At 39.3% G+C, this 13,630-nt stretch overlaps 1 long non-coding RNA gene across 2 annotated transcripts; it reads right to left on the bottom strand.

The window, feature by feature from the left end:
- Positions 1–6,866: 6,866 nt before the first annotated feature.
- Positions 6,867–10,332, bottom strand: LOC114839835. 2 transcript variants are annotated; one of them, XR_003782211.2, is made up of 4 exons: positions 10,121–10,332; positions 8,608–8,717; positions 8,355–8,468; positions 6,867–7,031 (listed from the first exon to the last, which is right to left on the bottom strand). It is a non-coding gene; the product is annotated as an uncharacterized LOC114839835 (long non-coding RNA). The 2 variants fall into 2 exon arrangements; XR_003782210.2 differs by lacking the exon at positions 6,867–7,031 and adding an exon at positions 7,376–7,437.
- Between the last annotated feature and the right edge of the window lie 3,298 nt (positions 10,333–13,630).

Below are 13,630 nucleotides of genomic sequence, written 5' to 3' on the forward strand. Positions count from 1 at the left end.
CTACGACAGGCAAGAATGCACCGCCGTCCAAAAACAAACATTAGCAAATGTAAACATAATCATAACTAAACTAAACATATTGACATTATTATTATTATTTGTTTTGCGGTTTACTGCAGTTCTGCGTGCGGTTTGTCCAATTGTTTTTAACGTACCCTAGCAAATGCAGTCGGTCGATTGCTGTTGGTACTACTTTCAAATGTACTAAAAAGTGGAAAACTAAAATGTAATATACAAGTTACGTATATCGTCATGTTGATTGTGATAGTTTTAACACCAACATGTCATTTTGCACTGTTATTGTGTAAATAAATAATAGTTTGCTAAAAAGCGTCAGTAATTGCACGGATTGTAAAAAGAAAATTTATGAAAACGGGCCGATTTGCGAGTGTTAATCAGTCAACCACTTAGTTGAATGCTCATGTGCGTATTCAACTAACGTTGATGGTCCGTGTACGATTTGTTCATTGGTTATCCCACAGAAAACAATGTTCTCCATCACCCTTATTTTCCGTTTTTGTTATTTCAAGCTGTGAGTAAATACAGAAATAGACACTATTCGTTCTATGTTTCTCACTTAGGATATTTGTAAACGAGCACTCGTCAAGGTAGGCGGGGAAAGAGGAGGGGCTGACGACCAGGGTGTGTTCATTTCGTTTACATCGAGTGCAGATAGAAAACGTTATTGAAATGTTTTGGCTAATGTTGGGAAATCTAGCTAACTACTCACAGCCAGTTGAAAACATAATGATCATGTTTGTTTGTGACTTGAAAAGTTAGCTAACTGCGTGGCTATCGTAATGGACTGGTAATCGTCCTTCCAGCTAACTAGTTTACATACTAGTATGCATCCCAAATAGCACTTGCGTCCCATATTAGACACCCTATGGAGTGGACTGCTTATGACAACGCTCATTTCAGGTGTAAGCCCAAGACTTGTTTTACATGTAGTTCCCTTCATTCTCTTCATTCTCTTCATAGCAAATCCCTTGCTATGTATATTGTGCAGTATATCAAGGCCTACATATCTCACATTGCTGTCCTCAGGTGGCGCTCTTAGACATGATTAGTATGTGCCCTGCTACAGGGCTGCTTGTCTCTCTCACTATCCTTATTTTAAACACCACCGGAGCTTCATAGAAAGATACTGGGACTATGAGGGGAGATGGAAAAGCACACAATCTGAACAGGGTGTTAAGGGTTACATGAAAGTTGTCATATGCTTGAAATCATCCATGAAGACTTTAACTATTCCTGCTCATAGAGGCATGCTGTTTGAGCTGTGTTTCGTTTTTTCCATCTCTCCTTCTCCCTCTGGCGACCCTCAGGAACATCAGTCTTCATAATCAATACAGCAGCAGACACATTTCTTCCACTATAACTAGTCCCCTCAGATCTAGCTTAGCCTTAGCTATGCCTTCTTGCTAGTCACTTACATAACTGAGAAAATGCATCCTAGCATATACATTACCAATAAAAGCGTCCATCCTTTCAATGTAGTCAACTGAGTGGCACTGCCAGTTTCATTGCCTGATCTCTCCCGTTGACCTGGTTGATCAAGTGATCACAACTCTCATCAGGAGGGATCAGCCACTGAAATATACCGACATTTCCTCAATGTTTCTGCCCAAGCTGGAACAGACACTTATACACAATCACACTGAAACACAGTGAGACCTCTATCCATCTCTATGCCATTTAAGGCATCTCTAATTTTAGTGTAGTCAAGTGGGAAAAAGACAAGAAACTTTACTGGCTGATCCTTTCTGATGACCCGATTTATTCTGGTCAAACCAGGTTATTAGGATAGATGAAGTTGGAAAACCCACCTACTTTACAAAACTAAAATTATTTCCTTGCCTGCATTATCTTATACTTAGCCAGTTGGCAGGTGCCCAACCCGCCTGAGATGTTGCTAAATTGCAATTTCACAAGAAAATCCCCTATGCTGATTGTTTCCCCCTTCCACAAACAAACCTAGCCTAATACACGCCACTCAATGGGAACCCCCTCAGCCACAACCACCAATGGCACGAACATGTCTCAAATCTACGACCATAGTGATGATGTTGCACTGATAAGTAGGCTGTATCAGAGAATTCTAAAAGAGAATGTCAGTCAGTCCACCCAAGAACTGAATGTACACCTGTTTAAAAACAAGAACATTTACATCAGAATGGCTGAACCGCCATACATTTTAAGTCAGGAACACATATGGAAAAAGATCAATAATTACAAATCCCTTTTCATAGTGCTGTCATGCACGTACATTGTATGAAAATGTACTACTGAACCAGTGAAAATGTGTGATTGCATTTCATTATTTGTTTTATCGGCTCTATTAGCTACATTTCTATGTGCACATTTCAAGAGAAGGTTTGTCCAAAAGAATCAAAGATTATATTACAACTATTGGCTACAATAGACTTGTATAATTCATATTTTAGAGAGAGAAACTCAATTGACTGTTTCACATCCCTGAAAACAACCTCAGAATCAAGAACACAGATTGCAAAGAAGCTAGGTAGGAAGAATGAGCATATTCCTAGATCTAACCTTTTCCCATTTTCATTTGACACTTTTACACTATCAAAGAAACAAAATGTATTTAACAGTGAATCACCATTGTATTAAGCAGTATTGTATTGGCACACAAAAATATTTATTAATATGGAATACATTTTGAGTCAAAGACAAATTTAATGTTACCAGCAGTTAAAATACTGTCATCTAAACTGTCCTCTGGTTTCTTTGAACATTTATTAAACCACCACATTGTGCATCCACTTTCCTCATCTTAAATCCAGACATTATGGCCATGGTAGCAGTGACACTGCCAACATTTTGGGTCTCCACGTCTGCTGTTTAGTGTGGGTATTGGTCCAGCTGTCAAAGGCCTGGCAATGGGACTGACCTCTGGGCTAGAGGGACCAGAGGGAGCACATAATCACCTACATATGAGTGAGGGTAGAATATAACTTTTCAGAGATTGACATATTCTTTTTGCATCACCTAACAAGTTAAACAGACTGGTAATTAACCAACACGTTCGCTCTGCCTATTTTGAACTTTTGTGTATTATTTACACATCAACTCAAAATCCAAAGCAGTGATTACTTCAGACAAAGTAACAGGTAAAATGCGTGTTTAAAGTATTGGGATGGAGCCTGACCTGCTTCTTCCATGGGAAGCAGAATGACCTGAAAAGATGTTTATGGTCTTTTTTAATAGCCCCTATTAAAAAAGAGAACACTGGATGCATCTATAATGAACAACTATAGACCTGTATCAAATCTCCCTTTTATAGCCAAGATCATTGAGAAGGTTGTCTTCAATCAACTCAGCAATTTTGTGACCTCAGGCAGTCTCTTAGACAAAATTTCAGTCAGGCTTCCGACCTCACCACAGTACTGAAACAGCCCTTATTAAAGTTTTAAATGATATACGGCTGAATACTGATTCAGATAAAATAACAATTCTGGTTCTATTAGATCTCAGTGCAGCATTTGACACTGTAGATCAGGGCTGGCCAACCCTGTTCCTGGAGAGCCACTGTCCTGTTGGTTTTCTCTTCAGCCGCATTTCATCCTACTACTAATTAGAATCAGGTGTGCTGAATAAGAGTTGGATAGAAAATCTACAGGACAGTGGCTCTCCAGGAACAGGGTTGGCCAGCTCTGCTGTAGATCATTCAACACTTACACAGGTGCTGGTCATAAAATTAGAATATCATCAAAAAGTTGATTTATTTCAGTAATTCCATTCAAAAAGTGAAACTTGTATATTATATTCATTCATTACACAGACTGATATATTTCAAATGTTTATTTCTTTTAATTGTGATGATTATAACTTAGAACTAAATATTACTTAAGACCAATACAAAAAAAGGATTTTTAGAAATGTTGGCCAACTGAAAAGTATGAACATGAAAAGTATGAGCATGTACAGCACTCAATACTCAGTTGGGGCTCCTTTTGCCTGAATTACTGCAGCAATGCGGCGTGGCATGGAGTCGATCAGTCTGTGGCACTGCTCAGGTGTTATGAGAGCCCAGGTTGCTCTGATAGTGGCCTTCAGCTCTTCTGCATTTTTGGGTCTGGCGTATCGCATCTTCCTCTTCACAATACCCCATAGATTTTCTATAGGGTTAAGGTCAGGCAAGTTTGCTGGCCAATTAAGAACAGGGATACCATGGTCCTTAAACCAGGTACTAGTAGCTTTGGCACTGTGTGCAGGTGCCAAGTCCTGTTGGAAAATGAAATCTGCATCTCCATAAAGTTGGTCAGCAGCAGGAAATGCTCTAAAACTTCCTGGTAGATGGCTGCGTTGACCTTGGACCTCAGAAAACACAGTGGACCAACACCAGCAGATGACATGGCACCCCAAACCATCACTGACTGTGGACACTTTACACTGGACTTCAAGCAACGTGGATTCTGTGCCTCTCCTCTCTTCCTCCAGACTCTGGGACCTTGATTTCCAAAGGAAATGCAAAATTAGAGAACATAACTCAACAGCAGTCCAGTCCTTTTTGTCTTTAGCCCAGGCGAGACGCTTCTGAGGCTGTGTCTTGTTCAAGAGTGGCTTGACACAAGGAATGCGACAGCTTAAAACCCAGTCCAGCTGCAGTCCACTCTTTGTGAATCTCCCCCACATTTTTGAATGGGTTTTGTTTCACAATCCTCTCCAGGGTGCGGTTATCCCTATTTCTTGTACACTTTTTTTGACCACATCTTTTCCTTCCCTCTCCATTAATGTGCTTGGACACAGAGCTCTGTGAACAGCCAGCCTCTTTAGCTATGACCTTTTGTGTCTTGCCCTCCTTGTGCAAGGTGTCAGTGGTCATCTTTTGGACAGCTGTCAAGTCAGCAGTCTTCCCCATGATTGTGTTGCCTACAGAACCATAGACATCATATATAAAGGATAGATACCTTGTCCTCGCTGTTGGCCAATGGAGGTCAACGTCCGCAAATGGCGGCCATCTTGCCACAGGCCGCTTGCTCACTCGTAACATTGTGTTTTATGGTGCATGTACTTTCTAAATAACCATAACTTGCTAAATTTTCTACTGATTTTCAAATGGTTTGTTATAAACGTCAGAGATGTAGTTATGACACTGCATACACATGAACCATTAAAACATGGACTTCAAGATGAAAATATCCTTGAACAGAACCAGATAGGTGTAATGAATATACAAACAAGGTATTTTGTTAAATCAATAAATAGGCTACTAAAACTCAGTGTACAGAATGGCAACATGACATACACACTTTCGTACTATTATAATAACATTACTATTACAATAAAATAATGATTACATGTTTTTTCCTTTCTGCCGGATAACAAGCATCTCTGAACTGACCACATTTCAGCCCTCTAGGTCACTTGATATGACTTTAGAAACAACTGAGCCCTAGCACCAGGTCTTGTGAAGCTGTGTGCAAAAGCAGATCAATATAGAATGAAATTGAGTACCTTAGACCATTATTTGCCAAGGTATGGTCATGCGTATTGTAAAATGCCCTATGGAAACTCCCCCCATTTTAGACAAAATGCTGACAATAAAAGGCTTACTGTGTGGCAACCTCTTCGTGTAGAAGCACACTGAGGTTACCTGTAGACTATTTGGATTGTATGACAGGGGTTCTGATATAGAATGACCACAAAAAATATGGAATAATTACACAAAAGTCTTTTTTTAAACTATTATAAAAAAGTGACATTTATTTGCACACCAAAAAAAATAGGTACATGATTCCCCTTTACAAATATCCCAAAAAAATTCTGTAGAGAGAACTACACTACTGTTGAACTAAAAGAGGACAGTACCTTGAAAACACATACCTTGGGCTAGTGCCCTTTGAAAAGGACAGTTTTATTAAGTTTGTCACATGTTGTTGCTCTGTAAGGTGAGGTTTGTAACTGGCGATGTGGTGCAGCCTTAACTTAAAAAACAGGGACACCAAGCTGGCACGGCAGACATCACATGACAGCTTCTTCAGAGCCCGTCGCACAACAAATCCTGAAATTTAGTTAATATCATAACTTATAACAATAATCATTAATAAGCATGGGGAAAGTAAGGGAACACTTCTCTTTTTGGACTATCATGAGATTCTGAGTTCTGACTATTGGCACTTTTGGTTATAGGGAAAATCGACTTTCAGTTAGCCTTCACCTCAAATGTACATGAGCGTTGTCCACAAGACCATCGAAGCGGACGGGAAGGTAGCTGTGGTCATGTACTAGGGCAGGAATGTCAGCAAACGGGGATGGAAGATCTTCTCCTCCTGCTGCAGAGGACACATCTACAGCTGACAGGCTTGTAGAGGTGTCGATGACAGCTGGTAGGGACTCTGTCATCCTGTGCCGTCACATTGCCTCTGCATGGTTTAACAACCCCACACCGGGCCATCAGCTGCCTAAAGATGTACTTGAACTGGCTGGCATTAGGGTTGTTATTCCAGCCACCTTAAAAAAATAAAATAAAAACAACAAGATATACGAGTATAGTACACAGATATTCAATACATGCTTTAAAATGTTTTATGCTTAAAAAAAAGAAAGACAGTTTAGAACTAGCCACCCCTGAATGATCTTTCCACATAAAATAAGTTTAATGACATTATCATACAATTCAGACTATCAGTGATGATCAATTCTGCAAACAAATAGTCAAACACAGGCATTTTTCTAAATACTCAAAATGGTTTGTGACACTTCCAGGTATTGTATATGTCTTAGGGTGTATGTCTTCAGAAGACACATTTTACCCAAAAAATAAAAACATATAGACCGACAAACTGAAAAAAAAACAAGCATTTGCTGACACTGTGACACTTAGTGTTGTGGCTGGTAAATATAAATTATGAACCCTACCAGATGCTTTGATGGAGTTGAAGAGAAGCTCCAAGTGGTCCTGGCTGAACCTTTAAGTCAGGACATATCGCTGTCCTTCAAGCAGCACAGGAACCATCGACATCAATGTGTCAATGTTTATGATGAAGCCCAGGACAGAGAGGAACCTTCAAAAGCAAATACTGTGTTACTATGATGATCCTGCAAAAACAGGACACAAGAAAGCAGGAATGCAAACTAACGGTATAGGGTGACTAGTAAAGCGGACTAGTTTGCATCCCTGACCTTAAAAGTATCATCAGTGTGAGGTTTAGGATCCTTAAAATTACTTTTAGGACACTTAACCTTCTTGAATCAATTGACAACATAGCATGCAGACCATCCAATACATACCATTTTGACACTGGCATCTGGGGAGAAAAACTGCATACAAGAGAATTGGAACTGAAACATTTGCAGACAAACAAATTTGAGCAAGATAGTATCATAATAATAATAATAATAATAATAATAATAATAATACGTACCACACCATGAACTCGATGCAGACAGGAGGACAGAGCATCTTATGAACTTGATGCAGAAGATAAACAAGAGAACAGAGCATCTCATGAACTTATATCATGGACTTGAGGGATGCACTGAAACCAGTAGAGTTTCACCTTAGATCATTTAATGATTTGTAAATTGACTACTTGTATACATCTAACAAATAAAACAAACCCATATTTTATCAATCAGCAGTCTGATAAATTAATTACAATAAAGAATTTGTACTGGGTATTGGCAACTACAAATGGTGTCACTGCATCACTAATACAACAGTCACTATTTTAAAAGACCTCTTTGTTCGGTAAAGGGGTTTGCCATCTTCCATCTTCAAAGTGAGCAAATACCCCCTGGCTTTTGACAAGAACTCCCTGGTGCTTGTCCAATTCCTAGAACCAAGGGGGGCTTTGAACCCTTTGGCTCTAGGATTGCAGCTGTTCAAGATGTCAAACAGCCTTTCTGTTATCTATAAACAAATATCTAAATTAACTGGAAGCATTGAAATCATCACTATAACTGAGTGTCAACAGGTATCAGATAGTAAACACCAAGTATGAGACAGTTTGATTTCTTTCCATTTCCTCTGTGGCTATGCTTTTTAAAATTAAATTGCTGCACTGCTCTAAACCTGTAAATCTGAGATGTGACAATAAGGGTGCTTCTGAGGTAAGTATGAGGTAGGTATAAACAGTTTTATCCAAGTTCTTGCATACTGTGAAATTTGAGGTTTGTCAAAATTATTTAATCGTTCCCGATTGCCCATATTAAAAAAAAGAAAAAAGATAAAGGGTTAATCCTGGTGGCATTCACATTTTAACAAACACCCTTTGGGGTTGCTGACCAACAGACCAACTTCAAAGGGAGGGTGGGTGTTAAAGCAATTAATCACTCAAATGTTGGAAATGATTTTGGTCAATGATGCAAATCCCTAGCTGCATTACCTTAATGAATTCCGAAGTAGCCTCACAATCCTTGAACTCTGCATAGCCCAACTCCTGCAACGTGCGGAGCGCCACTGCCACAGAGCTACTCAAAGTCTGAGCAGCCAGGGAGACCTTGATTGAGTTAAGGAGAAATTAAGTGCACATTGGCGCTACAAGATACAACAAACATCATCAAAAAGTATAAAAACACAAAAAAGCCCTAGAGCCCATTACTATTGCGGCCATATATACATAAATCATACAAACATACCTTAATCTTCTGATTAGCAAAGTTCACATGCTTATCGGTGTCCTCACACTCCAGCGGTTCAGCAGCACCACATCAGACCCGGTCACGTTCCCTTCGGGGTTCAGGGAGGGCTGAGCACAAACCGACACACACAGGTGAGTCACCAGAAAAAACATGGGAATCAGGGAAAACAAGCAACATTGTCATTAGTGCCTTCCTGAATAGGAGTACAGAATCAGAGGTCAAAGAACGGACTAAACAAAAAGAGTGACGTATACACCCCAGAGTGACGTATACACCCCAGAGTGACGTATACACCCCAGAGTGACGTATACACCCCAGAGTGACGTATACACCCCAGAGTGACGTATACACCCCAGAGTGACGTATACACCCCAGAGTGACGTATACACCCCAGAGTGACGTATACACCCCAGAGTGACGTATACACCCCAGAGTGACGTATACACCCCAGAGTGACGTATACACCCCAGAGTGACGTATACACCCCAGAGTGACGTATACACCCCAGAGTACTCTATTGGCAGCATGTAGTCCACTTTTCTTTTGGACATTGTTCAGATGAACTATGTACTTCCAATTGATACTGCCCGTTATGCTTCTAATTGGGCTGTATGCCTGCAGAATCAGATTTATATTTTCACTGCACACGTCAAATTTAAAAAGCACCATATTCTGCACAATTTTGTAAATACAATCAAAATGTATAAAAAGCTGAACAGAGACAACCAGAGCAAATATGCGCAATAATGTAGGCAACAATGAGCATGTACCTGCAACATATTGCGTGTCAGCTTCAGCATGTGGCAAGCGTCCATCATAACAAAAACATCTTCATGGGTTACTGGATGTGGGAAATGGGTCTTCAAGGGCTCTGCTTTTAGATCGCACCCAAGTTGAGTGCACATACTGACATTTGATGCATGACCATCCATTGTCATGCACACCACTCTTATCTGACGACGACGAAGCTCTTCTAATGCGTGCTCTACTAAGACTGTCTGTGATTGTGGTGTGAGGGACCTGGTCAAATAATACGCAATTGGAGCTTTCCAATAACCTTGAAGCCCAACCACCATAAACACAAGAACATCGGAAGCCACGTCAGTCTCATTCAATCGATCCCCCATGTCCACATATCCAAACATTGTTTGTGTCTGAGGATCATACTGGACGTGATTTTTGATGGACATGGCATCCAGCATCAGAGTGACACATCCGTACTTGACCTCATCTTCCTGACGCCGCAGCATGTCCAACATCATTTTATTGAGATCAGGTCTGGCATCAAGAGAGCACAGCCACCTTAGTTAAATTAAAAAGTAGACATTTAACCACGCAGCAATTTAACCACTAACCCAAGCATCCCTATTGTGGACACTGGACAGACAAAAAATAGCTATAATATCAACATGTATCAGCATGAGACATGAGCTGTTAGATCAGTAAGTTTAACAATTTATGATAATATTGTCTGGTGTACTTAATGTAATTCAGTATAAAATTGGAATACCTTTGCAATGAACTGGGATGTGGCAGGTGAATATGCAGGGTCTCTCTCAGGTATTGATATGCCTTTGGACCATGCAGATGGAGCGTAAGGGCAAAATCTCTCTGGGCCTTGGTGTACTCTACGCCCTGCCTCAACAGGAGATGAATCGGAAGATCTGAAATTCAATTTGCAAAAGTAATTCAATAGGTATCCTTTTAATAGTAACTAGGAAGTCAACAAAGAACATTAAATATACAAAATATTCAATATAATATTTTTATTTTACTTGAGTAGCATTCAAGGTTGTCTTTCAGCTCTTCGTTGATGAGATTTTTCTCCTTCAGTTCCTCCTGAAGAGCACGTATGTTCATCTTGGCCCTCTTCTCTCCTCAAGGCATTACTCTTCTCCCGCTGCAGTTTCCTCACTCTCGCTGAGGCTTTTTCAAGTTTGGCCTTTATTGCCTTAGGGCAAGCAGGCAATGAATACAAGTGGTCAGTGGCCTGCCGCTTGCGGCTCAAACTTCTCTCACCAGTAGCTCCCTGTTGTTTTGCCAAAATATACAAATATATAAATTATATATGGAAATTAATAAGCTACTTTAACAATTCAATCTTCACTTTTAGATTCTGTGAGGCTAAATACAGGTTAAGGTTCTCCAATTCTCCAACAGAAAACACAACAGCATACATTTAAGAAATTGTAAAGGCTTGTCCACTTATAAAGCAAAAATATGTTTTGTGGCTCTGGAGAAAAATGTCTCTTTTGATTGTAAAGGTTGCCTACCCCTGGGTTAAGTTTCAATGTTCACACGTTTATTCATTTAAGTGTATGAGCGACGGAGCAAGTGAGATAGCCAGTAGTTCTCAAACTTTTTACACAGAGTACCATCTCAAATAATATTGGGCTCTTAGACTACTAACACCATCATATACCTTAAAGGATTCAATATAACAACTCACATGATGCCCTCATTTGTTCATAACAAGAACTAGGCTGGTCTCATTTGTTTGACATTCCATAGGCAAACACTCACAACATCAGGTTGAGGTACATCCTGAGACAAGTCCATTGGCAGGTTGTCTTCCGCTCTTCTAGATGTGGTTGTGCTTCTTGTTGCTACCAGCTAAAATAAAGTAAAGAAGTTTTGAGTGTCTGAAATGTGTTGTGATAAACTACACATTATATAACTTGCAGAAAAAAACCCTAAAAAGTGACATTTAATTACATATTGATATATCAGTCTGATACACCTTGAATTATTGTTGGTCAATGATACACATACCCTTTGAAGATGAGCTGGAAAGTTGAAAATGCTTGGCACAACACCATCTTTAAGCCAGACAGTCTGCCCCGTTCTGTCAAAGTCCTTACTCCTGAAGTGCTCACTGTCAGAGGCAACAAATCCATCCCTTCTTAGGGCAAGTTCCCACTGCCTCCTTATCTTTCCAGTTTTGGGAAACCTTAAAAAATCATGAGAAATGTAACCAGATATATAAAGATATTAACATTTCCACCCCCCCCCCCTTCTTTCAACATTGAGGGTAAGGACAAAAATACACACCTAAATTAACATATGTTTAGGATAATAGTATGTAGCCTATGTATGTGTGCATGTATGTACTTTAGAATAAGACAACCACACTAAACTAGTTATAAAAAGGTGTGCAAAAGAAACATTCAGTGATTGTGTAAATAAACATCTAAAAAGCTTAGGGTCAACAACAATCTTGTATACTATTATGTCATTGCCCTGCTGTTCCTGTGTAACAGGACCTGTATTGTACATACACCCACTCAGTAACTCAGTTATCCAAAATATAATCATAATATTGTCATATCTTACAGGTGAAAGGTGATCCCACGGGCTCTCGTTTTGAGACTACGGCGATTGGACCATCCGCAGGCTGCACAAAAGTCTGGCATCTTGCTGGCAATTTCCTGTATCATAATGCAAAAATTTTTTTTAAAGCGACCTGATTGAAAATCATGTGAAACTTTTCTGGTTAGCAGCTAAACTGTAACGTTAGCTGCTATAGGTCTCACTCAAAGCTTATTGTTATTAGCCAGCAAATAACTACAACTGCATCCACAAATATTGTAATTTAGACAAAACATTAGTTGTCATAAAATCGTTATTGGTGTCAGTAAAACCTTTATAATCAAACAGCTCGATTGTGATAACGTGCCCAAGTAGCCGTGATACACAACTACGCTGCACGATTGAGTCGTTTTTAGAAAAGAAAAACTGTAATTTCAACATTTTCAAGCATTCAGAATTATAGCCACATTAATAACGTTAGTAAGACACCAAACCGTTTGTATATCCGTAAAGGTTTCAGCGAGATAAGAGTATTTGTGTTCGTGCTGATCACTCACCTTACATCAGGTACCACAGAGCCCGACAGAAAGCCTGCCTGTGACAAGATGGCCGACAGTGATGCCGGAAGTAACTGCACCATGAGACGTCTAGCCTTTATATAGGATGTCTATGTACAGAACTAAATTGAGAGACTATTTAAAGGCCTTTGCAGGTGTTTTGGGTTAATTAGCTGATTAGATTGTGGCACCAGGTGTCTTCAATATTGAACCTTTTCACAATATTCACATTTTCTGAGATACTGAATTTGGGTTTTTCATTAGTTGTCAGTTATAATCATCAAAATTAAAAGAAATAAACACTTGAAATATATCAGTCTGTGTGGAATGAATGTATACATTATACAAGTTTCACTTTTTGAATGGAATTACTGAAATAAATCAACTTTGTTATGATATTCTAATTTTATGACCAGCACCTGTAGATATGGGAAGAGTTAAAAAAGAACAATTAATTTTTGTTGCGGGTGTGTGGTCAACGGTCAACACTGTTGTTGAAGCCACAGATTTACCTTAGTCTGGTTGTTAGCCGCAAACAGGCGCAACAAGTACCAGAGCTCCGCAATGACATTTTATAACAATAATAATAACAACATATGTTAAAACACAAACCAATGTTAGTTAAAATATAGTTGAAACACTAGGAACTAGGAAACAGCTCATTCCGCTAACTCACCGGAAGTTGCACCCATAATAATTTCTACAATACCTGTCCATTCCATTAGCACGGAAAATAAGCAGTTGAAACAATGTTGAGGTCAAACAAACCAATATCCTATAAGCCATGCAGCTACGATGCATGCAGAAAAAACAGCAAATTTTAGAAAATATGAATAGGATATACATTATACACATATCTAAATATAATTTTGTTTATGTTGTTGGATAATTGTTAACGCTTTCCCCTACTGAAAGTGACAGGCGAAGACAAATAGAATATAATTTGCGTGGGCCTGTAACAACTTGTCAAGGTGTAGTGTTGGAGGGAACCAGGCGCAGGCAGTACTCTCGTTCGTGGGATTTATTAAAACAACAAACAAACCAAACACGAACGGAAAAACAATACTAATGACTGAATTAAATAAAAGTGCGCAACATGCGTCTTAACAATTAACATTCAAACAGTACATTCAATAACACTCACCGATTAAATG

Source organism: Esox lucius, chromosome 9, assembly GCF_011004845.1.
Source record: "Esox lucius isolate fEsoLuc1 chromosome 9, fEsoLuc1.pri, whole genome shotgun sequence".
NCBI classification, from domain to species: Eukaryota; Metazoa; Chordata; class Actinopteri; order Esociformes; family Esocidae; genus Esox; species Esox lucius.